The 19,753-nt window shown below is 40.2% G+C and overlaps 1 protein-coding gene across 4 annotated transcripts in view; it reads left to right on the forward strand.

Moving 5' to 3' along the window:
* Nucleotides 1-19,753, forward strand: part of LOC119909522 (heparan sulfate glucosamine 3-O-sulfotransferase 5) — a 107,827-nt gene that overhangs the window by 57,152 nt on the left and 30,922 nt on the right. For all 4 annotated transcript variants that reach the window (XM_038727776.1, XM_038727775.1, XM_038727778.1 and 1 more), the window contains one exon: nt 3,131-3,206. The gene's annotated coding sequence lies outside the window, so the exon portion shown is untranslated. The remainder of the gene's footprint in view (nt 1-3,130; nt 3,207-19,753) is intronic.

Raw genomic sequence — 19,753 nt, forward strand, 5'->3', positions numbered from 1 at the left:
TTGTAATGTACTTACCAAAGAATTACTGAGACTGAAGAGAGACCAGAAGTCCTGTCTGACAGGCTGGTGTCTTGTGACACGATCACAAGTGGATATCTCTAAGTACGTCAGTTCACACCTGGCATTAGAATGTGTTGTAGTTCTGAACCTGAATTAGATGAATTTACTGTTCTTCAGACCACAAATGAGACGTTTTGTTAGTTTTTTTTTAATTAGTTTGGAAAAAAAACACCAGAGAAATCAGTGTTTCTGGGGGCCGGGCCTTACTGATTACTGTACAAAACACAACTTTCCAACTTTGTTCAATGATTTTGGTGAAAATGGATCATATTTTCAGTCCACTGGCTGCTCTGCCTTCAACACTGGGATTTATGGAGTTTTACTTGTGCAGCATGTGGGCCTATTATTGTGCAAGTTTAAAAAGTTAAAATTTTTGGGGTGGATACTAGAATAGGTTTACATGCTTTACTGTTCGAAAAACATTCTTTTGTACATCGTGGCCTCTATACACTCTCTGTCTGAATCGCTTCAGCTCAGCTTAAAATTTTTAGTATTAGGATCTGGCAACCCTTTTTCACAGCAAGCACAAATCACAGGCTTTACTTATAACATTAACAGTGGCTCGAAACGTTGTTTCCTAAACCTCATTAAGAAATCTAACCTTCTCTATAACCACGTCCTGCTGACCCCAGATCCTGTCTCAATTGTCCTGTCTGCTGAGACAATGGTTTAAGATTTAAAGTTGGCTGTTGTGCACAGATATTCTTTCATCATTATGCTACTTGGTTAGGGCCAGACAAGAATCATGGTTTTGGCAAAAATAACTTTGCTTTAGGCAACATTCATTTTTATCGTTGAACTACTTTGGACAATGAGACAATCAGGCAGGCTGCAAACAAGCAGTTGCCAGTAGCCGGATTATCTTTACCACCAAATTTTGAAGAAAACCAAACCAAAAGTCAGCTTACCAGAAATTAGGTCTGTAAACTGTTATAGAAGTTTGCATCAGACATTTTAGGTAATAATTTTACCATTCAAATTTGTTTTCTCTTCAAAATGAGTTTCTTGGTTTGTTAACAATTTGTCTTAGCAATGTTACTACGTTCCCGGGGTTATAATAGAAATGATGTCCCAAACTAGTAAAATAAGACTCAAGTTGTAAAAGGTTGCAGGTTGCATTTGCACCAAGAGGAGTTGAAGATGGAGAGAGAAAAACAGAGACAGACAGGCAGGGAGAAAGAAACAGAGACCCAGAAATCCACACTGCATTGGAGTGGGAAAATGTGTTATCTCTTTTTGACTCGTATTGTATGCCAGACACAAGGAATCCTGCTCTCTCCCACTTCTGTTCTGTTTCATCCAAGTACAGCGCTGCTGTTAATAATTAGAGAGGAGATGTAAGATGCCGTTGATTCACCAGCAGAACAATTTCTTATTTTAATAATTAAATTGCATCGACACTTGTCATATTTGCATAAATTAAATTATTATTTGCTCCGCAAGGCTTGGCAAACACATTCCCCTCACCGCAATAAGCATGGTCACGATTGATTGAGTCTGTTGTCCTACAGGAGCGGTAAAGGCCAGACTGCAGCAAGTGTTACCATGGAGCAGCACAGGTCCACTGACTTATATATGACCCTATCATGTGTGATTTACTGGATTCCCTCACAATGCAGTCACTCTTTTTCATGATTAAAGTGCTCCACAGTCCTCATGGGCACCCCAGCAGGTGGATTTGACCCTATAGCCCCTTACCTCCTGGATTAGCCTGGCCACAATCTCCAGCTCTACCTCCTGGCCCCCTCTTGAAGCCATGGGAAATGGCATAAAGGACAGTATAATTCTTGCGATTGCTATGTGCTGTAACTTCAAAATGCATATTGCTGCACTGCATGGGATGACTTACAGTCTGATTTGAAGCAGAAAATCAGAAAGAAGTGGCCTGCAGATTATGTATTGTCAGTAATTTAATTTGTTCCCCTTAGAGGCAGAATACTTGTCCATGTCCTTAGTAAGTGGACCTGAAAGGCATATATTGTTACAGACTTATTACTTCTTTTTCTAATGCACAAGCACTATGCCTATTACAGCCCAATCAACACTGAATATTCCAGCCTTTAAATTTGGTTTAAATTTCTTAAATTCCAACTGAATCACAATGAGTGATTTACTTTTTAAAGTCAATAAGTGCAATAATAATATTAGTATTTTTTATTTATTGTAAATAGTTTTTAATATTAAAAGGACATCACAGATGTTTCTTTTTCTCTTAGCCTCTGGTTGGTCTATGAGTCTATGTACATGTTATAAGCGTGTAGTTAGCAGTGGTATTGAAGTGTAAGGACCACACCAGCATCTAAACTGTCCAAAATTATATTTGCAAGCATGTTTTTAAGCTGTTTAATGTGCTGCAGCTGATTAGATAACAAGCCTGCAAACTGTAGCAGTGCAATTTCTTCCAGTAGATGTAGGACAAGATGCCCTTTTTTGTAAGCTGAAGATCCACATAAACATCTCAGCAAAAATACCCAAGGGGTACCCAAGAAGGCTGTCACAGCTACCACCCCTGGATTACACGCTATGTAATGGAGACACTGTTTCTACATGACTGGTTTTTCACGTGAAGGTTCTGCACAGCAGTGGTCACAACTTGATGGGTTGTATGAAAACAAGTCCCTGATCTATGTAGACAAAGAAGTAAATGGCATTGTGACTAGTTAATGCAAATTTTGGGGGTGGTGGTCAGCTGTTTACATGACCAGTTTTCAAATATAAAACTAATTTTTCCAGACGTCCACACAATCAGTGGGTTGGTTTTAATGAACTGACGAAAAATGTTACACCAATGAGTTGAGTTTTACTCTTATCTGTGGGTATATTTTAAATTAGACTGCGTCCCGTTTGTCATGCAAACTAGAAACTGGATGAGTCTTTCCACATCCTGGGAGCTGAGAATCAGTCAGTGGGTCACATTTCCATGGTGTGATTTTAATTCAAAATGGGTGGAGGCAAGACATTTTTCATATAGGTTTGTGCTCTATGTACTGTTCACCAAAGTTCTCCTTTTTGTAGAATACATCTATAAATTTGATTTGATTTGGTCTGAATATTACTCTCTGTATTACAGATACTGGATCTGCATGTGTGCATAAAGAAGTATCGAGGTGCAAATCACCACCTTTGGCAGTCATGAGGAATAGAGGGTATGTATTGACATTTCTGATTCACACAGTACCACACCCCTCACTCCTGCTGTGCTCTGTGTGGAGATGGGTCTGGCCATGTGAGACTTCTCTGGATAAAATAACATGCAGCTCTTCATTTCAAGTCATTTTGCAGGGGTTGAGACTCTCATAGATAATTATCATCGTTTGTCTTTCACCATGTCTATGGGGAAAAGTCTTTTGGGGCCAGTGTGCATCACATGCCTGACCCAGAAGTTGTCATTTCACAGTTTGGCGCGCTTCCCAGGGGCTTGCTCACAACACTGGGGCCCATTCCCAAGCTCCACCCTAAACCCTGATCCCCCCCACAGACTTATGGCCCCCCTTAAGTCAGATTTTCAGATTTACTTGGAAAGTCAGGAGAAGCGCTCTAACCCCTACTTTGAGATCCAAGATGGTTGCTCCGTGTAGCAACTGTTAGTGAAAGCTGTACTTTATACTGTTTATTAGCACTTCTGTGTATTTGTGTCTCATATAAATCTTTGTACACAATGTACTGTCCACTGTGTCCACAGTGTTGCTACTATGTTTAGTATGGGGAAATACCGCTGTGGTGTATAATATATGTGCATAATACATTTTAGTTAGCTAGATGTAAACAATGACTGAGCGAATATTTCTGACTAGTTAACTGGAATGCGGTCAACTCGGGCGTGACATCATTCCCAGCTCCGACTTCTGAAATAAATTGAACGCACCATTAATTGACGCCAACTGGTAAGTTATTGAGTGCAAAAGGGCTTATCACGTTACCTCGACGACGCTGAAACATGTTCTTCTCGGCCAAGGCACTTAAGCGACCGATTTATACGTCTTGCAGGCTCCTGCCTTACAACTTCCGGGCTTCCCCTGGTTACCCCCCCGTGTTTCACGTAACAACGCTTTGAACTGTGGGCAGTTCCCTCAGGCAAAGTCTGCAGAAATTACGAAAAGGGTGCATAAAGGGCTCAAAATGTCTGTGAGAGACGGGCTAATGATTTGACATTGGGACAGCCCTAAGCCCTCACGGACTCACTGCAAACGCGCCTCAAAGTCTGAGTCTGTGAGTGTGGACATTGAGATTGGGCCCCAGATTGGGGGATTGGTAGGCTTCCTGGAAGTTGGCCAATCAGAAGAGAGTTGGCTTTAAGGGAGGGGGGCCTTAAAGAGACAGGAGCTAAAATGGCATGTTTCAGACCGAGGATGTACTCAGGGGCTGCATAAAGGGCCAGTAGAATTATTTGAACTGTGAATCATACACAGCTACTCTAGTGGGGTTCTAGGATAACTATACAGAGCTGGAAATTAACACAATTGGTCCCCTTTAAGTTTCATGACATATTCTGTATATGTAGCTCGACATCAGGGAAGAAGTCTAGATACATTACACCACTTCAGCCTTTCAGGATAAAACTTTTTTTCTCTGATTCAGTTCATTGTAAACTGACCATACTTCGGTTGTTTGGGTCAGAGCATGCAATTTGATGACATCACTATGTGCTGTGGAAAATTGTGATGGGCATTTTTTATACTAAACAACTGAACAATTGAGCAAGATTTTAAAAAACAAACAATATATATCCTAATGTAACACCAATAATTTAACTGCAGAGGTCACACATAATTAATCAGTGCAGTGTTTATTCAGACAATGTACCGTTTCTCTGATTGTTTATTTACTATTTATGTCAAAATACTAATATATGCAGGTGGCACATCCAGGTGCAATCCAGTGATTTAATATTGCACTTTCTAACACAGACTACAGAAAGGTCCTCCAGAGCCACAGAAGGCATTATATAACTGCATGCGCAGGCAGAGTTGTACACCTTATGGCAAGTGAATTCAACTTAAAGTGTAAAATTAGTGCCCCTGAGAAACACCAGTGGAAATTCTGACAGGATATAAATAGACCACAATTATATTTTTGGAACTCTTGTCTGGTCTTAAAGGATAATTATAGATTGATTATAATTACAACATGGATCATATTTTCATAGGCTAACTCAGCATTTCTACTGGTCAAGAATACTGTGAAGTTAACAAAGTAATAGCTGATATCTCAGAACAAGGTAACGTCACGAGAACCAAGTCAGATGAGACATGCAACACATTTATTCATGCAAGTTGTGAACAAGCCAACATTTGGTCAGATTATCTAAACCACTTTATTTGAAGGTCAAATAAAAGTTAGCAGCCCTGGTTTACCCCGGTAATAATCCTTTATTGCACAGGAAAACTATGTCCACACAATTACAGCAAGTACAATTAACACCAAGGTTAGACACTGGACAGTTTGGGTAATAATTTTACAGTTTGCCTTTGTTTTCTCATCTGAATAAGTTTGAACCTTTCTGATCATCTGACTTTCTTGCCCATTGTAAGTATTATTAGAATGATCAATTTCAGTGCAGCACGGACCTGCCCAGTATCAGGTAGGTAGATCGATTTTCGCCTCAAAATGCCAATGGGAAATCCATGGACGAGTAGTTTGTCCTAGTAGTTTGTCACCCTATGTATGCCACATACCTCCGTGAAGCTAGGAGGCTCAGCTAGCATCTCAAACCAACCATTTTTATCCACACCAAACAGAGATGGGTACTCGGACTCGAGTCCGACTTAAGTAGCACAAACAGTGACTTGAGACTCGTCCTCAAAAGACTTCAGACTTGATTCAGACTTGAGGTGCGGGACTTGTGAACATTTATTTTTAGGAAACATCTGATGAGCTCACTGTTATTCCCCTCCCTCCGTTTCCTATAACCTACCTACACGTAGTAGCTATCAGCTGCGTGCGGCCACACGTGAGAGAGGCCAACAAACACCAGCAGCTCCTGTGCCATTCATCATAAACTTTGGCTTTAAAACTTCATACAACAAGACCCAAATAAACAAGTGCTGAATGCAAAATAGTTTGGTAACCTGAGGTTAGTAAAGATTTTTGGCCATCTAACGTTAGCTTGCTTCTTACTTTAGCTATGACCTACCGGAGGTTAACTCCAACTGTGTTATGAAAAGATGAATGAGTGTTTATTTACTTGCCAAACTTGTGGTGGTAACGTAATCATTTACATTGGCTGGCTGCCATCATGTTAATTATTAACGGTGGCTGCAGGTTATTGTTGATCATGTGATGTTACAGTTTTATTTAGTTATAACGCTACACTGGTTTGAGAGTCTTGGGAATGTGGTGACTTACAGTTGTTTATAAGCTGTCATTGATTGTATTGCACATTACATCGTTGTGCTCTGTGAAAAACAAGTTACAGAGTTGTTGTTGATCATGTAACGTTACAGTTTTATTTAGTTCAGTCAGGAACTTTTGCCGAGTTATATTTGGCGGTACGGCTCTGTTCTGGGATCTCCAAATGTGGAAAGCCACTGAAGACCGTACTATTTATTATCAGGATGCAGCCTCTGCTGCTCTGTGCGTGTGAGCCCGCAGTGACAAGTGCAGAGATAGGTCGTGGACACATTGAAGTGAAGGTAACCCCAAGCCACTGCAGCATGCAACAAAACATCAAGAGTAAAAGACAACTTTGTCGATATATCCATAAAATGTAGAAGGGGTTAATTGATCCGCTCTGACCACGTCTCCAACCAACATCTCATCCTCTATGTTATTAAAACCACACTGCGCTAATGCTAAATGAAAGCTGTCTGTAGTCTAACTGTTAAGCTTAGATTGCCAAGTAGCTTCAATCTGCACATTGTTATCTGCAGTGAATCACGCAGAGGCAGAGGGAAGGGGGACAGGAGCTAGCTGCCTAAACTGCATCTGTGTGGCTCCATCCGCGCACAGCGACATGACGCCCGCAGTGCAACAGTGCGGTGGTGCATGTTAGCATGTTTGGTTCTATTCGGCCAAATTAGTTCCCCAGTATGCTTACGATAATGAGATATGCCCGATTGGCCAATACTTATCGGATCGATGATTTTTGAGCATCCGTATCAGACACATCCTGAAAGGTGGAGCAGGGGTGGCAGTGGGTTATGAGCTTTTGCATAGGAAGCAGCGAGGACAGGCAGATAGGCTACAGCAGCTTAAATAGGTGCCTTGTCTGGAATTTGCCAATGAATGCTAAGAGAGGAATCAGCTGAGCTGTCAGCTGATATGCTGGAATGAGCATTGCCTGCCTGAACTAATGCTATGCTTAATTTAACGTTACACTGGGTTTAAGAGTCTGCAGTTGGTGTTGACTTACAGTAGTTAATAAGCTGTCAGCTGCCGCTGATTTACTTTTGCCATTTGCCATTTTTGCTGTTTTCAGTCCAAAAACAGCTGTTTTCTGAGTGTAAAAGATCGCCTGGGCCGCCATCTTGGTATTGTGCAATCCCCCTGAGCTCTAAGGTTTTGTTTCTCTCTCAGAATGAAGGAGAGAAGAAGTGCTGCTTTGGAACAGACAGTCTTTTTCGGCCTCTACTGGCCAACTCGTAGGAGCTACACAGATATCCAATATACGTTTCGTCTCTTCAATACGAAGAGAAAGAGCCCTGTAGGATGTTCTGCTCTCAAGTTGTGGGCCTGTAAAGCATGGGAGTGCTTTTGGTCACAGAAATCTTGATCAATATTCACTGTTTTCATCAATACTTCAATGTTTTGGAAGCTTTATGTTACTTGGAACGTGGTTGTATGGAGAGAAATAGTGTTTTGAAGAAAACTCACAATAAAACTGAACATTTAAACAGTGAATATGGTCAAAATATGGACATTCGCCTGGTATATTTTAGAGAAATTGTAATCTAGTTTTTTCTAGTGAGTGTACTGTGATTTTTCCCTCCCAGTCTCATACTCCCCCGTCCCAGCGTGACGTCCCGTAAGCGCCACTACACTCACTAATACATACAGTATGCATGTACATGTAATAGAGAGCATTCTGAAGGACTGCTTAGGCTGTGTGTTATCAGCAACGCAAAGACTTTAACAGCCAGTGACAGTTACAGGTGGGCAAGGGCGTCACTTTGTGTTCAAATGTGGTGGAGACATTTTAGGGCTCAGATTAGAGTTGTGACAAAACACTTAGCATATGAGATGTGACAATCCAGAATATTGGGGTCATGAGATCAAGACTAGAAGAAATTTTAATGGTATTTAAAGAAATATTCATCGATGAGTACACAATTGGGGGGTCTGGGGTCCTCCCTCAGAAGATTTTGAGCATTAAACATTTAATTTCCTGCATTCTGGACATGTTCTGCACCAATTTATGATGGAAATGTCTAATGTTTAGTATTAATCACCATCTAACTCAGCCAGTTAAGAGCTACATTTAGCCTTGGATGTTATATAAATCTGGATTTATCATCTGGAAACTTTCAATGCACATTTCACGGAACATAGGCTTATGTGCAGTTCTATCACCAAAACTCATTCATTACAGAATATTAGCATTGAGGACACCAAAAGGTGCCACATCCTCTCAAGCTCACTTATCTTCCAAAAACCATTGTCAAACGTAGGTTATTTACTGTATCAGCTTAAATGCATGAGCAAGCATCCAGGAACTGCTACTACTGTACACACACACACACACACACACACACACACAGTGTCCCGCATTCATTGATCTACCACATTAACATTAGGTTACTAGTTCTAGATTCAATTCAATAGACCAATAATGCTGTTACAGTTCTGTTAATGATAGCCTTAATGATAACATAGGGCTATATATTATTTTCACTCAGCAGTTAACATTACGACAGCATCAGCCTCATCTGGCTCGTTTTCTGTGTTTCAGTAACTTTAATGTTCGTGTCATCTGCTGAAGCTGCAGTGTCACCCGGAGCGGCAGCAGGCTTACCAAAACACTGAAAGAGGGCAGTTTGAGTTTGCTCGCATTTCACATCTCCTTCAGTGATTCACATTAGTTAATTTCAAACGTGCGCCGAGTGACCGCCACGCAGCTGTGTTGTTATTTGGTAACTGACGTCAGATCCTGGTCACAGGCCACGGACGCCGCAAACGTCACTTCAGAGCTTCGCAACACAAATGGTGTGAATTTATGAATAAACATGTGCAAGTTCTGTCACAAAATGATGTTGTTACGTATTATATCGCTATTTTAAGTGGGTATACAGAAATCTTCCTATCTTCCTTCACATTCCTAGTGGGTATACGGCGTACACCTCCGTATCACGTAGACTACATCACTGGTAATAACTGTTATTATTGTTTCTTTTCATCAAATTTACAGTTACAGTTGTATTCCAGGTGTATTAGAAGATATTCAGTTTCATTATAATGAGTTGGATGATGGTTTTAATGGTGATATTGCTATTAAAATATAGAATATATACCAGGAGAGGATGAAAATATCAGATTTTCCTTTATTGCATCTCCATTTACTCTTAACTAGAAAAATAAATAGGTTCATAGTTGATTCATATTATGTATCTAGGCCAAATGGTTCAGGAATTATTACTGATTTATTTTGGGTATGTTATTTTAGTTTTTTTTCCTGGAAATAAGTGTCTGTGTTTAAGAGGTTAAAGCCCCTCTGCAGCCAGTTTTAACTGCCGTTTTTGGTTAACCTTCTTTCTCAAACAGAGAATGGGGGTGTGGTTAATAGACGGACGTCATACATTACCATGACAACCAAAAACTGATCAGTTGGAGTGTTCACTAAAGGTATGCTGTGTTAACATCACTACACTGTAAAGTTTAGTACACTTTACTGTCTGGCAGGAGTAGCTATTACTTACCCATGATAGAAACTAATGTGCGCGTATCAGCTGTTATCAATCATACAGTCGATGGTCCTGCACACGATATCTCCCACTACGTTTTATGGTGCGGTTACTTTACCGCGGGGGTGGGGAGGTCTATTACTCTGTTGAACTGTATGTACAGACTTCTGATACCGTTGCCTCCGCCGATGCATTGGTGAAACGGCTGTCAGTAAAATGCATGCTGCAGACTGTAGATAAGACGGTGGCAGGTGAACGTGCGACGCGTCTTCTGTCATCTGTCCTCCAACAACGCACGCACAGATGCCTTAATGAAAGTGAACACCACACTAAACCAAGAGGAGGAAACTAAAAAATAAACCCTCTGTTAGCTAACTTTCTGCCATAACTATGCTAGCTAACTACACCTGGCTAACTACAAATTAGTTAACTTAGCTAACTAAACTAGAAAGACAAACCAACAATCAGACACAGAGAGACATACCGACTGTAAGTTCTAAGTAAATGACATGATAAATTTTTTAGCTAACTCACAACGATGTTTATCGGTTTGATGCTCTGACATAACGAGGCATGACAGTGCGCCTGCGCAAGCTTGGAGAATGACGTATGACTTATGGAATTACTATAGTCATATGTCACAACCCCATTTTAACTAAGCAACTTTTGCAACTTTGAGCACAAAATTTTAAGCTATTTGTCAAAAAATATTTGGCGAACTATGTGGGTAATCAACATTGTAAGGAAATGACTCAGAAAAATATTAAATATCATAGAAATGTCAAAATACACTGGAGGGGGGCTTTAAATAAATCCATTCCATTCAAATACCATATAGTCTCTTGTATTAGAGCTTTCAACCATATCACACAGTCTTCATCGGCAAATTAAGTTTGTTTAGATATTCAGATGTTTAAACTCTCCATTACTGTGAACATTTTCAGCACTTTTTTCCGCATTTTAATTTAAAATTTGAGTGTAACAGTTCATCTTGACCTTGGGAAAATCACACAAAACAATCGCCATTCAAGGTCCACTTACTTACTTATTCTGGTGCTTTCAGCCATATTAGCCAGCCAATATTCATCACTGTGATGAAGTTTGCTCATGAAACTTTCCATTATCCTGACCACTTTTACAGTTTTTCATCTATGTTGGGGTCCGTGCCTGAGTGAACTGCCAAGCTTTCCTGTAGATTTGTTTTCCTCAGCTTCCCAGGACAAATAAACCAACTGGGAAATAATGAATATTTGTATGAATATATGAATGAATATATGTATTTGAATATTCAGGAGCAGTCCCAGAAATCATACTGAAGGTGGAAAACTCTAGACTAATATATTGGTCTAGTGTGGTTTCTGGCTGGTACACAGTAGGTGACCCTGACCCTGGCTTTTGACTTTGCCCTGTTTACCTGTCCTGCTAAGATGGCTGATGAGACCTGATACTGCCTCACCTGGCGTGTGCTGTTAGTTTAGTACCAACCTCAGCTGAATGGTGGTGGAGTTGAACGTCATAGGGAGAGCAGTAAATCCACACCATACTCATCCATCATTGTGCCTGTGTCGCTGCTCTCTCCCTCCCTCTCTCTGCCTCTTTCCTTCCAGCTTTGCTAAGCTACGTCGCTCTTTATACACGTTCTGTGGCACATGATTAATCCTACCTCTCATATCTCTTCTCATGTGTCAGCACCTTCCCTGGTTTATAGGCTTATTCTGAAATGAAGTGACAATTCCGCTCTGAAATATCACCAAATTAAGACTGCTGGCATGTGTAAACAACACAAATATACACCAAAAACCATATATCAAATGGAGGGCGATGCCTAACTCTCCTATTAAAACTTTGTTGACCCTGTAATATTGAAAGATTTTGTGTGGTTGAGCCTTTTTAGCTGATTCTACATTAGTCACCTCTCAGCTTCTCTCAGCTGACTACTCATTATTGATGATATTTGTGATGGTGTGTGCATTAGTTCTTGAAAAATTGTATTCATAAATCACACATGGATTTATTGTACTGTAGATCACACGGTAGATCTTAATGGGCCATTTCACTGATACAACTTCATTTGTGTGCATGAGAATAATATAAGCTGAGATATCAGTTACATGGCTTATGGCAAGTTTTTACTACAGTTAATTTTTACCATAAATGACCAAAACAAATAAAAATTATGACAATAGGTAAATCTGATAAAAGACTATTTATATATATATATCTATTGTTGTAAGTGTTTGTTGCACATTTTAATGCCTTGATGACAGGGTAGGGGGCTCCCCCTTAGAGCCCTGTGGCCAGCCATTTACACCGTCATGATGGATGATAGCTTTCTGTCCAGAGCCAAAATATAGAAACGCATCTCTAGTCCTTTTCTTAGTTTCAGGTAGCCAAAGCTAAGCCCAGTGGTGGACAGTAATAAAGTAGTACTGCACTTAAGTACACAGAGGTATTTTTACTATACTTGAGTATTTTCTTTTCATGCCACTTTCTACTACTTCACCACATCTCAGGAAATATTGTACTTTTTACTTCACTACATTTATCTGACAGCTTCAATTACTAGCTATAGGCTTTTAGAGCGTTAAATAGGATGTTTTGATATAAATTAAATTACTTAACATTCTATTTTTAAGTCCAGCTAGTAGAACTACATCAGTTAGGCTAATTGACAGAAATTGAATTGGCAGCTGTTTTGGTATTAGTCATTTTTCATGTGAAAACATTTCATGGTTCCAGCTTCACAAACATGACGATTTGCTGCTTTTACTTTTGATTATTTTAATGTCGTTTTAATCATTTTGAGGTTTGGAGTGACAAAACAAGCATGGGTAATTGTGACAACATTTTTCACTATTATCAGTATTTATTTCAATCGATTAATGGAGAAAATGATCAGCTGATTAATACATAATAAAAGTAGGCCTAATCATTAATTGCAGTCTGATACAAAATAGTTCAACCTCAACCAACTACATTAATGCATGAGGAATAATAATCTAATGATATAATATATAATAGTAGAAATAGTAGTCATAGGGGACATTTTTCTTTCTGCTTTGAGTAGGCTACCTTTATTTTTAGCATGTTACCTCCTGCTTATAGCCTACTTACATAGCTTACTTTTACTTAACTTTTTCAATGCAGTACTTGCAGTATTGCAGAGTATTTTTACAGTTAGGTAGGCCTATTAGCATGTTTTTTTTTTTTTTTTTAGGAAAAATAGATCTGAATAAGCCGAAGTTACTTTGTTCACCACTGGCTAAAAAATCCAAAGCTTCTGGTTGCAAGAGAGTTTTTGATTGCATCAGTAATCTTTTAGCACGAATTTGGCTACAGGCTACTCCCCAACATCAGCTGCTCTCACTATCTTTGATCACAGGCAAGTGATTTGGCACCTAAAGTTATAGCATCCATCGGGTCTAGCGCTTCCAACTTTCACTCCGTGTGTGCACGCGCATCCAACATGCTTGCAACGGGATCACAGAATTTACCCGGAAACAACACATTTTAATTTCTGATCGGCTTAACGACTCTGGCATTTCAGTACAGTGAACGCTATGAACTCGGCAGAAAAATTCTCGTCCATTAATTGTATATAGCGGGGACAACTTCGAGGATGTTATCTGATAACTAACTTCTCAGCGTGAGAAATACAAGGTGTGGCGTGTGAGAGTGTGAACTGGCTGAAATGCGTGTGTCTCAGTGAATGCATGAGGCTTAAGAGCCCTGTAACCCTGTATGTCTCTTGTCCAACAAGCCTATACCAGCAGTTATTTAAGACATCTATTCCATTATGATCTTCAACATTTCGAAGGATAAATTTTGCTTTACTTTAAGAAAGTTGAAGCTAGCAAGTCTAGACCCAGGGCGCCCAACCAGTCGATCGGGACATTAGTTTATGTCGACCACCAAATCGAGCCAAAATTATAGTATAGGTAGTCTTATCCAACAGATACACTTAAACACCAGCACATAACACAAATGGGAAACCATCACTCGTCAGCTATCTCAAAAACACTTTTACATGCACTACGAGCAACTCTTGAACACAATAAACTTTACAATTAGAAATCACCAGCATCATCAATTAATGTAAATTTAACAACATCTTCTACGCATGATTCATTTATGTCAAGTTTAGTTTTCTGTACTGCAAAAACCTTTCTTAGTTTGAAGTCAGAGAAGGTTTTGCAGGTTTATAGAAGAAGTGAGACACTTGAATGGAAAGGAGAGAGAAGAAAAATATCTGTGGAGATGTGTGTGTGCAACCTGCTGGGGACAGCCGGAGAGCTCTCTGAAAAACCATAACTGGCTCCTGGCTTCTGAGGCTGACTTGCCCGCATATGCATATGAAGTCAAACGTTGTGAGCGGATGTAACTGATTGAAAGGAAATATAACATGCTTCATCATACAAGTGTTCACATATGGGTTCCAGATATTGCACATGTACACACACATAGGCACACATCTACTCAAATGTAAGGCACAGCTCTGAAACCAGCTGTTCCACTGTGTTTAAATTATTACCTCTCAGCACAAATTTCGCCTGCTTTTGAAAGGGTTAGAATTTACATTTTTAGACGCCATAGAAATCACCCACAACCCCTCCTTCTGCTGTCATCCATCAAAAAGTACAGGCAATGGAGGCCTATCCATCAATTTTCCTCATTTCCTTTTAAGATCACAGGATTTTGTTCAGTCATACTCAAGCAGCTCTGCACAGAACACAAAAGGTTCTATCAGTTAGATAGTTTAGTCCCCATAGACCACAGCAACACAAAGGCTAGCTGTAGAGTTAACCAGTTGACATGCATACAGTCAGTAGTTTAGGCACACACCCCTGTGATGGTTAGGGTAAGGGTAAGTGGCTTCGGGGGGGCTCTTAACGCCTTTAACATAGTTAGCTAGCTAGCTAACATAGCTAATACTATGTCTCGCACATCTCATAATTCCGGCCCTAAGGTCAGCTAAAGCTGCAGCCCAGTCCTCTGTTCTTATCCTGCTTCACCTGTCAGCTGCCTTTGACATGGTCAATCACAGGATCCTGCTGTCCCCACTCTCGGTAATGGGCATTGCAAGCAAAGTACTCCTGTGTTTTGAATACTACCTCTCTGGGTATTCCTACAATGTGTCGTGGCAAGGAAAATTGTCCTCCTCTCACTGCCTTGCCACAGGAGTGCCCCACGGCTCAGCGCTAGGGCCCCTTCTCTTCCCAATTTACACCACCTCAATGGGGCTGATCATTCACTCACATGGCTTCTCTTACCTCCGCTATGCAGATGATACCACCTTCACCTAAACCTCTCCAAGGTTGAACTCTTGGTCATTCCAGCCAAGCAGTCTATCCACCACAACATAACAAATTGGTTCCTCAACTATCACTCGAACCAGGGTGGTGAGAAACTTGGGATGATTGATGACCAACTGTCCTGCTCAGACCATGTTACAGCTGTCTCTTGGTTGTGCCACTTTGGTCTATACAACATAAGAAAAATCAGGCCCATGATGGTGGAACAAGCTACCACATGCCATCAGAACAGGGGTGTCCCTCTTTAACTGTAAAAAGCTTTTGAAAACTCATCTCTTCTGAGAACATGTACTCTTTTAACACCTCCATCCCCTAACCTCTAACATGCACTTCCTGTGCTCATTTTCTTCTATCTCCTTACGGTTCTCTTGTATTGATTGCACTTTTTGTGAACTTTTACTTCTTTCCCTTGGTCTTTACCCCATTGATGCCGTAATCGCTAATAGCTCTTAGTAGTATTTATTGCTGCTCTTAGTAGTATCTATTGTCACCTAGATCTCTTACTGTATTGATGCTTTATTGATGTTTGTATGTTGTTCCTCAGATATAAGTCTGCCAAATGAGTAAATGTAACCGTAGCTAACGTAACGCTTTCTGGTTAATATTATGTAACTAACACTATTTAGCTAACGTAGCTAACGTTAAGCTACGACACCAGGCTGAACCAAACCGAACCAAGCAGATCCTCGTGTTCCTTGCTCACCGGACATCAAAAAACATAATTTTGGGCGATGATGTGTTTCAGAATTGCTGTCAGAAATGATCAGTGAAACCTTTTCCCGTTAAATGAAAAGGTTGAAGTAACTAAAAAAGTCTGCTGAGTAGCCATAACCCAGGTGGGAACCATTCTTCAAAACAGCATGATGTTCATTTTGTAAATTATGATCCCATTTGGATAAAATTGGCTTTGTGTTCTGTTTTGACACAACTTTATCCCCACATAGTTACACTATATAGCACAAGCTTGATTTGAGTTTAGAAAGCAGTCAGAAATGTACATGATTATTAAGCATTTATCAAAATGTGGTATCAGATCTGCCAACTCTCACATACTGAGTGTGAGAGTCACGCAATTGACACTTTTCACACGCCCTCACGCCATACATTAATTTTTTTTCACGCATTGGAAAAACTGATGTAGCCTATAACTGATAGCGTCGACTTGGCGCGATTACACTCCACCCAGCTGATGCGGCACCGGTGGGCGCTGTGACAGGAATCAAGTGAACCTGCTCTTGCGCAGTGAGTGGCAGTTTGTGATCGAGTAACGTAGCTGGTACAGTGTACAATGAAAAAAACACAGCACAGCCTTGCTCTGTTGGGAATCTGAGCTGCACAGAGCTGCTGAATTTAACATGTGAGGATTTGTGGTGAAGCCACATACTGTACATGTGGCTGTTGAACAAAATTCCTGAGGATTAAAAAGTGATGACCCGAACCCTGCGGTGGGATATGACACAGAAGGCCTAAAATGAACCGACCGCCAATACCGAATCTCACTCAAAACTAAATTGAAAAGTTGGCAGCCCTGGTGGTATGGTAAATCTGAATTGAAGTGTGATTCAACATGTCTTATTTCTTTGTTCAAATCTAATCCAAAATAGATTTTAGTGGGTAGTAATTTGACAGAAAAGACCAATGACAGTAAACAAGCGGTAACCTTGTCCAGTCAGGTGCAGGGAGGGTTAATGTTGAAATCTGAGTGAAAGAAAGCACTGTCACACTTGTATTGGACAGCTATTCCATATGGATTAAATTAGCAGAGGTAAAATTGTGAGATGGGTTTGCCAGAAATGGGTTTGTGAGAAATAGAAAAATCTTTTATCCCTTTACATTCCCCTCAGCCATATTAGTATTTCAAATTAACCAATCAAGCATACAGGAGCAGCCAGGCCATTGGTCTTTGGCCACATGGTGAGTGAGGTGTGCATCTTTGTCCCAGCAGCCACTGGAGTTGAAAGGAGATCAGTAGCGCATGTCCTCAGAGGAATAATCATTTTGATCATGGTTGTGACTTTAGCCTGTCCTTACTGAAGCCTCTGCCTCCTGTGTAGGCCACTGGCTATGAGCAAGTAGTAATCTCTAAAATGACCAATTACCTCTGATTCAATGTAAATGACGCGCTTTCGACTCATGGCTCTCCATCAGCCCCAGGGCACCAAAGATGGCTGAAAGCTTCTCCCACAACTCCAGGTGTCTAGATATTTCACCCCAGAACAATATAAGAGATTGTGTATTATTTATGGATTGACGCTGTTCCCTTTTAGCTTGCAGGGCAGCACTCTGCCATGGTCTAATGAGGCAGAAGACAACCTGAAATCAATAGCTGCTCCCAGCGCAATGCAATGAGAACGGCCCCAACAGAGGACTCCAGTAATTAAATGTATTTAACCATGTATAACGGCCAGCTGGTTAAAGGTTGTAGAGCAGGAGAGTTTGTCCGAATGTAGGTAAAATAAATTTTTGTCTTGTCAAACCTTATCCCCCTTTTACTTTGCCAGCAGGTGTCTGAAGCTAGACACAATAAACTAAGCTAGAGTCTTCTGGCTCTTCCTAGTCTTAATGCATGGAGGCTTAGTACATCCCCATGTAGTTTACTTCAGTGGCTTTAAATAGTACAATACACATCAGCCATAGCCAACTTTTCTACAAAAGAAGTTAGTCAGAGGCATAATAACAAACATAAATATAATATTGTTGCAACAGGGAATGTGATCCGAACTGCTTTATTGTATTATCAGATTTCTGCAAAGTTACAGCATGCTATCGGCAGCACATGCAACAAGATTTTAGGCTCTGTGATCAGTTTGTAATAAAAATCCTTGATAGTTACAGACCAACATTATTCTTCATTTGGAATCATGTTTCTGGCCACCAACATTCACTTTCCTTTTAGCTGTTTTTGGTCTACATCAACTCCTGAGAAAAAATATCTGTCTGTTTAATTGCTAAATGCTTCATATTCGGCTAGTTTCTAACTTTGTCTGTCTGCTATTTGGTGCTGAACAGGCATGCAGTTAATCATAGCTTTTTCACTAAACTAAACCCTGCTCCTGCTGGACATTGAGAGTGGTGTTTGCCAAAACCAAAACAATAAAATTGTGGTCTGTGAAACCAAAACAATTATCTGAAAGAAGCTAGAAAACTATTTAGAGCAGCAGCTAATGGCATAGCTGGGTGATAATACTCTGTAAGTTCGTCACCACCAGCGACACCTTTGACATTACACATAGGGCTTGATTTACTAAAGGTTTGTGTGAGTAAAAATGTGCAAACTTGACATCACCAGCAAATTATCACGTAAGCTGATCTACTAACAGTGTGCACGCAGAATGACACCAAAAGTGCAAGATAGCACCTGTTGTTCATTTACTACTTTTGCCTTAATGAAAATGCAATTTGGGGCATGTCAATTTTATTGTCCTAAGTAATGGGAGGGTAACATGGAAATACTTTTATTTACTACACGCAATGTGATCAAACAAGCCTAAACGCAATTTCCTGTGAGTGAAACTGTAGCTGTTTCTGCTGGGGTTTCCCAAAGCAGTGTTTCAGGTGTGCTGTCCCAAGTACTTAGTGCAATCTCAGGCAGGACGGGCAGGTACAAGCGATTTCCACATACTCGGGACGCACTGAATGAAACAAATTTTTACACAGTGGGTTTCACTCCCGGAAACCATTAAAACACACAAAACCCTCCTTTAAATACTGCTATCTCCATTGTGTTTGCTCCTGTTGTCATCTACGCAATAATTCTTAGTAAATCACCCATAACAGGTACTACAATTGCACGTGCATTATTTTAGAATGCACACGCAATTTAGTACTCTTTATTCTGGATGCCCATAGTCATATTGTTGATATAAAAATAGTGATTAGTCCAACTTAAAGTTCTTATGTACACAGACCTGCCTTTGAATTTTTATCAAAGACCCAGTTTTTTACTTTCACTGAGATAGTTTCATGTCCAGCCTTAAAATACTTTGTTCCCCTATTATACTCTACAGATGATCAGCCAATCATGATGAGGTCTTCTAGTTACCCTTTGTTTTGGCTGGTTAGTTGTGTTAATCAGATGTCATTCATAGATATAGGTTTTACTTCAACTTCTGCACTGAGAAGGACCACTAATTGCCAGTCCACCATCTTATCTTACCTATCAAGCTTTATTAGAAACAAATCATTGTACCATTTACCGAATATTGTATCAGCAAAACACACACACACACACATATACTAACAGGGTAATTTAAGCCGAACAGAAGCGCTAAATTAGACATCCACAACTGTCACCCAGGTAGACTATTCTTTCAAATAATTCATTTATATTGTTTTTTAAAAGCAAGTTATTATTGTGGAAATGATTCACCTGCAAAGTTGTGAGATAAATGGCAGCAATACAGCGATGAAAGCCACACAAAAGCAATATCCAGGGCTGTTGCCTCAGGCTTTGTGGCTTTTTATTGGTGCATATTGCTGCTGGGCAACTCAGACAAGCTGCTGGTATTGGACCATAATTGAAGTTGATATTAAAAGACAGGAGCA

This window comes from Micropterus salmoides, unplaced genomic scaffold (genome assembly GCF_014851395.1).
Source record: "Micropterus salmoides isolate LMB-PRFRI ecotype aquatic unplaced genomic scaffold, ASM1485139v1 Ms_hic_scaffold_18, whole genome shotgun sequence".
NCBI classification, from domain to species: Eukaryota; Metazoa; Chordata; class Actinopteri; order Centrarchiformes; family Centrarchidae; genus Micropterus; species Micropterus salmoides.